The 6,356-nt window shown below is 38.4% G+C and overlaps 1 protein-coding gene and 1 pseudogene across 1 annotated transcript in view; one reads left to right on the top strand and one right to left on the bottom strand.

Moving 5' to 3' along the window:
* Nucleotides 1-6,356, top strand: part of KLF8 (KLF transcription factor 8) — a 209,204-nt gene that overhangs the window by 170,542 nt on the left and 32,306 nt on the right. The gene's annotated exons all lie outside the window — the stretch shown is intronic.
* Nucleotides 3,858-4,717, bottom strand: LOC114004801 (60S ribosomal protein L6 pseudogene; annotated as a pseudogene).

Below are 6,356 nucleotides of genomic sequence, written 5' to 3'. Positions count from 1 at the left end.
TGGGGGATCCATCTGGTTCTTGTTTAAGGTGTCTATTTCTTCTTTCAAATCATGAAAGAACTTCCTCATCTCCTGGAGCTCATTGTCTCTTTTCTCTTCCATCTCAGTTAGTTTGGTCACTACAAATATTCTGAATTCCTTATCCAATATGTCCATAATGTCCATTGTATTAACTGTGGATGATGTGGGCTTGATGATTTCCCTTCAGGAAGAGGCCTTTTATTAGTTGCTCATATTTCTTGAGCCTCTGTGATTGCTCCTCGTCATGTGGTGTGCAGGTTTAAAAAATTGGTGATTTCTCTTCCAGTCTGCCTACCTGTTGCTCACCAGTACCATGTACTGTTGTCACTGGTCCTGGGTGACCCAAAGTCCTCCCTGTTTCTAAGGAGTGGTGAGCCTCCCACCGATCTGATAAGCTTCACTCCAAGAGCAGAGAAAAAATTGCGCATTGCACACCATGCACTGTTCAAACCACTGAAATTCTGAGAGTCCAAAGGCAAGTGGGGAAGGAGCAGAGGTTGAGCAATAGTGGGCCCGAGCTGTGGGGCCCTCCAGCCACAGGCAGCTTGATGACCGGCACTGCCACTGGCTTGAACCAGTCTCCAGATGGGGTGAGGAGGGGTCTAAATTCATCTTAAAGTTCCAAGAAACCAAACTAAAGTCCAGAGACAAGTAGGGGTAGGGATGACCAACGGCTCCCAGCCATTAGGGCCTGCAGCCACAGGCAGCCTGGTGTTCAGCACTGCCACTGGCTTGAACCACTCTCCAGATCTCATGCTGTTTTGAATACCACAGCTATGTAATATATTATGTGGTCAGAGAGTGATATGCCTACTTTTTTTTGGAGAGGTTTTTATTATAGGGCATGTGCGCTCACCAGAGAGACAGAGAGAGATAGAGAGACAGAAAGTGAGAAATCACCCCCCAGAGGGGATAGCCATGCCACAATCCCCTCTCCTCCATTCTCTTGGGATCTTTGGCACGCACGCACATTCACCCGGTGTGAGTTTAAGCCACCAGGTCCGGGACTCGAACTGCGGCTGACTACATGGGAGTCCAGCGACATAGCCATTACACTAACTGCTGGTCCCCAAGAGTGACATGCCTCCTATTCCACTCTTCTTGAGCAGAATTGCTTTAGCAATATGGAATCATTTATGAATCCATACAAATTCTATGACTGTGTTTTTCTCAATTTGTGAATAATATCTCTAGTGATTTGTTTGGGATCACATTAAATATGAACATTAATTTGGGTACAATTGACATTTTAATTATATTAATTCTTCCAATTTAGAAACATGAGATGTCTTTCCACTTTTTTGTGTCATTTTCAACTTTGTTTTATTTTTTTTTATAGTTTTTTTCTTGTATTGGCCTTTGACTTCTTTGGTTAGAGTTATTCTTAGGTATCTTACACATTTTCTTCTTAATATAAATGGGATTACTTTCTTCAATTCGACTTCATCTGCTCATTATTTGTGTATAAATTGTCTTTTTAATGTTTATTTTCTATCCTGCCACTTTTCTGTATTCACCACTTCTAGGAGTATTTTTTTTTTTATTCCTTTGGGTTTTCTATCTATATAATCAAATCATCTACAAATAGAAATAATTTCATTTCTCCTTTCTCTATATGAATGCCTTTTTTGTTATTCTTTTGTTTGATTGAATTAGCTAGCACTTCCAGTACTATATTAAAAGGGAGCCAGAAACCAGGCAGCCTTGTCTTGTTTTTAGTAGAAAGTCTTTCAGCTTTTTCCCATTCAATATGATGTTAGCTATGGTTTTTTCACATATAGCTTTTATTGTGGTGAGAAATGTCCCTTCTCTGCTGATTTTGTGATCAAGAAGGGATGTTGTCTTGTATCTAATGCTTTTCTGTATCAATCAGTATGATCATATGGTTTTTATCTTTCTTTCTGTTAATATGGTATGGTTATTTGTGGGTTTGCATATGTTGAACTTCTCTTGTATCCCAGGAAAAAAGCCTATGTGGTGTATAAAGTTTTTTTCATATCATTGAATAAAATTTGCTAGTATCATATTGACAATTTTTACACCTAAATTAATAAGGGATGTTGGTCTGTGTTTTCCTTTTTGATTAAGTCCTTGTTTGTTTTAGAGGTGAAGGTGATGGAGGCTTTATATAATGAATTTGGGAAGATTGCTACCTTTTGAATTGTTAGAAATAGTTTGAGTAGAGTAGAGATTAGCTCTTCTTTAAAAGTTTTGTATAAATCAGAAGTGACATCATTGCGATCTGGGCTTTTCTTTGTTGGGAGATTATTACTGATTCAATCTCATTGCTTGTTATGTATCTATTTTGGCTTTTGATATCTTCTTGATTCAATCTTGGTTCAGAAATTTGTCCATCTCAATCAGTGTATTTTGGTTTTGGTGTATAGTTGCTTATAGTATTTTCTAATGATGTTTTCCATTTCTCATATGTGTGTTGTAATATTGCCTGTCATGCTGATTTGATTTATCTAGTTCATTTCTCTGTTCTTTTTAATTAGTTTAGCTAACAGTGTATCAATTATGCTAATCTTCTTAAAGAACCAGCTTCTGGTTTAATTTATTTCATGTATAGTTTGATTTTTACATTATTTCACTTACTTCTGCCAGAATATTTATTATTTCCTTTTCCTGTCATTTTCATTTTTGTGATTTTTAAACATTTTTATTTAACTCTATTTCTTTCTTTATTTTGTTAATCAGACCAGAAAGGGACAGAGTGAGAGGGGAGGAGGAGGGGGAAAATGAGAAAGTAAGCCTTCAGGTCTGAGACTCAAATCACCACAATCCATCATGTTGGAGTCCAGAACTTTAACCACCTCACCACCTGCAGTCCCCTTGTTTTTGTTTTTGTTTCTGTTTTTGTTTTTGTTTTTCGTTGTCTTTCCACTTCCCTGAAGTGTGCTGTTAGGTTGTCTACATGCCTCTTTCCATCTTTTTCTTATTCTCATTATAAGCCTTCAGGTCTGAGACTCAAATCACCACAATCCATCATGTTGGAGTCCAGAACTTTAACCACCTCACCACCTGCAGTCCCCTTGTTTTTGTTTTTGTTTCTGTTTTTGTTTTTGTTTTTCGTTGTCTTTCCACTTCCCTGAAGTGTGCTGTTAGGTTGTCTACATGCCTCTTTCCATCTTTTTCTTATTCTCATTAATTGCTATTAACTTTCCTTTTTTTTTTTTTTGGAGAGGTTTTTTTCACTATAGGGCACGTGCACTTGCCAGACAGACAGAGAGAGACATAGAGACAGAAAGAGAAATCACCCCCCAGGGAGGATGGTCACGCCACAATCCCTTCTCCTCCATTCTCCTCTCAGAATCTTGGGCATGCACGCACACACGCCCGGCGTGAGTTTTAAGCCACCGGGTCTGGCACGCGAACCACGGTAGACTATGTGGGAGTCCAGCGACATAGCCATTACGCTAACTGCTGGTTACTTTTATATGTCCCATAGGTTATGGAAATTTGTGTACTCATTGTCATTGATTTCAATGAATCTTTACATGTCAGTCTTAATTTCTTCAGTGTTTTTGAAGTCATTCGGGAGTAGATTGTTTAATTTCCATATGTTTCTGTATTTTTTTTGAGAGGTTTTCGCTATAGGGCATGTGCACTCGCCAGACAGACAGAGAGAGACAAAGAGACAGAAAGCGAGAAATCACCCCCCAGGGGGGATGGTCACGCCGCAATCCCCGCAAACTGCGGTCGACTATGTGGGAGTCCAGCGACATAGCCATTATGCTAACTGCTGATTCCCATGTTTCCATATTTTTGAAAGTTCATATATATATATATATATATATATGATCAGTTATTTAATTAGGTTCTTGGCAAAAAATTTAGAACACCAATTTGTGAGGATAAACTCCATTTGTAAGGGCAAACACGGATCACAGGTAGCCCTGGAGCTGAGGAACAGCTTTGATTTTTGGTGAAATTTTTCAGTCCACAGCTTTCAGATCAATCTTGTGCTGCTCTGAAATCTCATATTTCTCCTTCTCTGTGTCAAAGATCTCACCTTCCTGGTATCTGGGCTTCTGCAGTTTCTTTTTCTTGAAGTAAGCATAAGTAAGGTGTTTTGGGATTTTTACTTTGCTATCAATTTTCATGGAGGGGGCAATGACAAATTTCTGGTGTGTTCTATACAGTGGAACTCGATCAAAAACCAGCAGTCCAGTTGCAAGTAGCAAGCCACTGCTCAGCTGTTTCAGGAAAACCACTTTCTTGCCTCTTTGGTGTCCAGTGAGGATGATCAGAATAGTCCCAAGAGTGATGCTAGCTCACAGCTTTCTCACATGTTGATTGAAGGGGTTTTTGCCATGGCTCAACAGCTTTCAAGGCACATTTTCAGTAGAATAATACCTAGGAATTTTGCACAGTTTAACCACGCAGGTACCACCATCCTTGTCTCCACCAACTGGTTTTGTGGGTCACAAGGACCTTCTCCTTCTTTTTCTTTTTGATCCTGGATTTAGTGTCCAAGTATTTCCTCTTGTCCATGGCCTTTCTGGAATACATGGCAGACTGGGAGTATCTTCCAATGCCCCAGACTAGGATGGGATTTCGGCTGCAATGGGGCTTCCCATTTTTGGGCTTTTTAGCCTTGGGGTCATCTTTTTAACCTTGCTACTGGCATCGGCCTTCTTGGCTCAGGTTTCTTCTCCTTAGTATCCTGCTTTGCAGTTTTTTCACCTGCCATCTTGTGTAGTGGGAAAGACTCGAAGGTTCTTTCTGAAGCTAATATCAAGTTTAATTACATCATGATAGAAAAAGTTGCTGGATATAATTGAATATGTAAAGGCTTGTTTTGTGCCCTGTCATGTCCTCAGTATTAAAAAAGGTTCCATGTGGGAGTGAATAAAATATATATTTTGTGGTTGTTGTGTGGTGGGTTCTATAGATGTCTGTCAAGTCCATTTGATTTATGGTATTGTTCAGAACCTGTATAACCTATGCTTACTTTTTTTTCCTAAATGATTGATCCAAAAGAGGTAGTGGCATGTTGAGATCTCCAACAATTAGTTTGTTGGAGTCTGTCTCTCCTTTTATGTCTAGCAGTCTTTCCTTCACATATTTTAGTGGTCCTGAGCTGGATGCATATATATTTATATTTTTATATGTTCTTTGAGGTTAGCCTTTTTAGTATAATATAATGTCCTTTTTTGTATCTTACATTTTTTGTCTTAAAGCCAATTTAATGTAAAATCAGTATCACAACTCCGCCTTGTTGTAGTTTCAATTTGAATAAAATACCTTTTTCCATCCCTTTACTTTTAGTCTACGTATGTCTTTATCCATGAAGTGTGTTTTCTATAAGCAAGAAATAGAGGTTTTTGGGGGTTTTTTAATCCATTAACCCCACCTGTGTCTTTTTTATTTATTTTTTTTAGAGGGTTTTTTTGCTATAGGGCACATGTGCTCGCCAGACAGACAGAGAGAGAGACAGAGAAACAGAAAGCGGGAAATCACCCCCCAGTGGAGATGGCCATGCCGCAATCCCTTCTCCTCCATTCTCCTCTTGGGATCTTGGGCACGCACGTACACACGCCTGGCGTGAGTTTAAGCCCCTGGGTCCGGGACTCAAACCATGGTCGACTACATGGGAGTCCAGTGACATAGCCATTACGCTAACTGCTGGTCCCCCTACCTGTGTCTTTTGACTGAAGAATTTAATCCATTAACTTTCAAACATTATTATAGATATTTGTGACTACTCTCTGCCATTTTGCAGTCATTTTTGTTGTTGTTGTTGTTGTTGTTCTCTTATTTCCATTTGTCTTTCTTTAGTTTTTCTAGTAGAGTATTTTCTTCAGTACTTGTAGAAGAGCTAGTCTAGTGTTGGTGAATTCTTTCAGGTTTTGTTATTCTGAGAATTTACCTTTTCTTCCCATTTGATGGGTAATCTTACAGGTTTAATGATCTTGGTTTAAATTGTTTTTCTTTTAGTGTTTTGAATATGTATTTCCATTATTTTCTTGCCAGCATTCTTTTGAGAGGTCTTATGTTAGTCTAATAAGGTAACATTTGTAAGTGACTTGACACTTCTCTCTTACCATTTGTATAATCGTTTCTTTGCAATTTTTACCATTCTGGCTATCATGTTGCATAGAGAGGATCTTTTTATATTGATTTTATTTGGAACCCTTTGTATTTCTAGGGTCTGGATATCTGAATGTTTCTCTAATTTGGAAAGTTTTCTGCAAATATTTCAGGGAGGAGATCTTCTATTCCCTTTCTAATTTTCACCTTCTGTAGTAACTATTATTCTGATATTTGGGTGTTTAAGGGAGTTTTGTATTTCCCATATTTCTTCCTAATTTTTTTAAAAATTATTTTTA

The sequence above is a fragment of the Tupaia chinensis genome, unplaced genomic scaffold (genome assembly GCF_000334495.1).
Source record: "Tupaia chinensis unplaced genomic scaffold, TupChi_1.0 Scaffold140338_1, whole genome shotgun sequence".
Taxonomy (NCBI): domain Eukaryota; kingdom Metazoa; phylum Chordata; class Mammalia; order Scandentia; family Tupaiidae; genus Tupaia; species Tupaia belangeri.
This window is presented reverse-complemented; position numbering and strand designations above follow the sequence as displayed.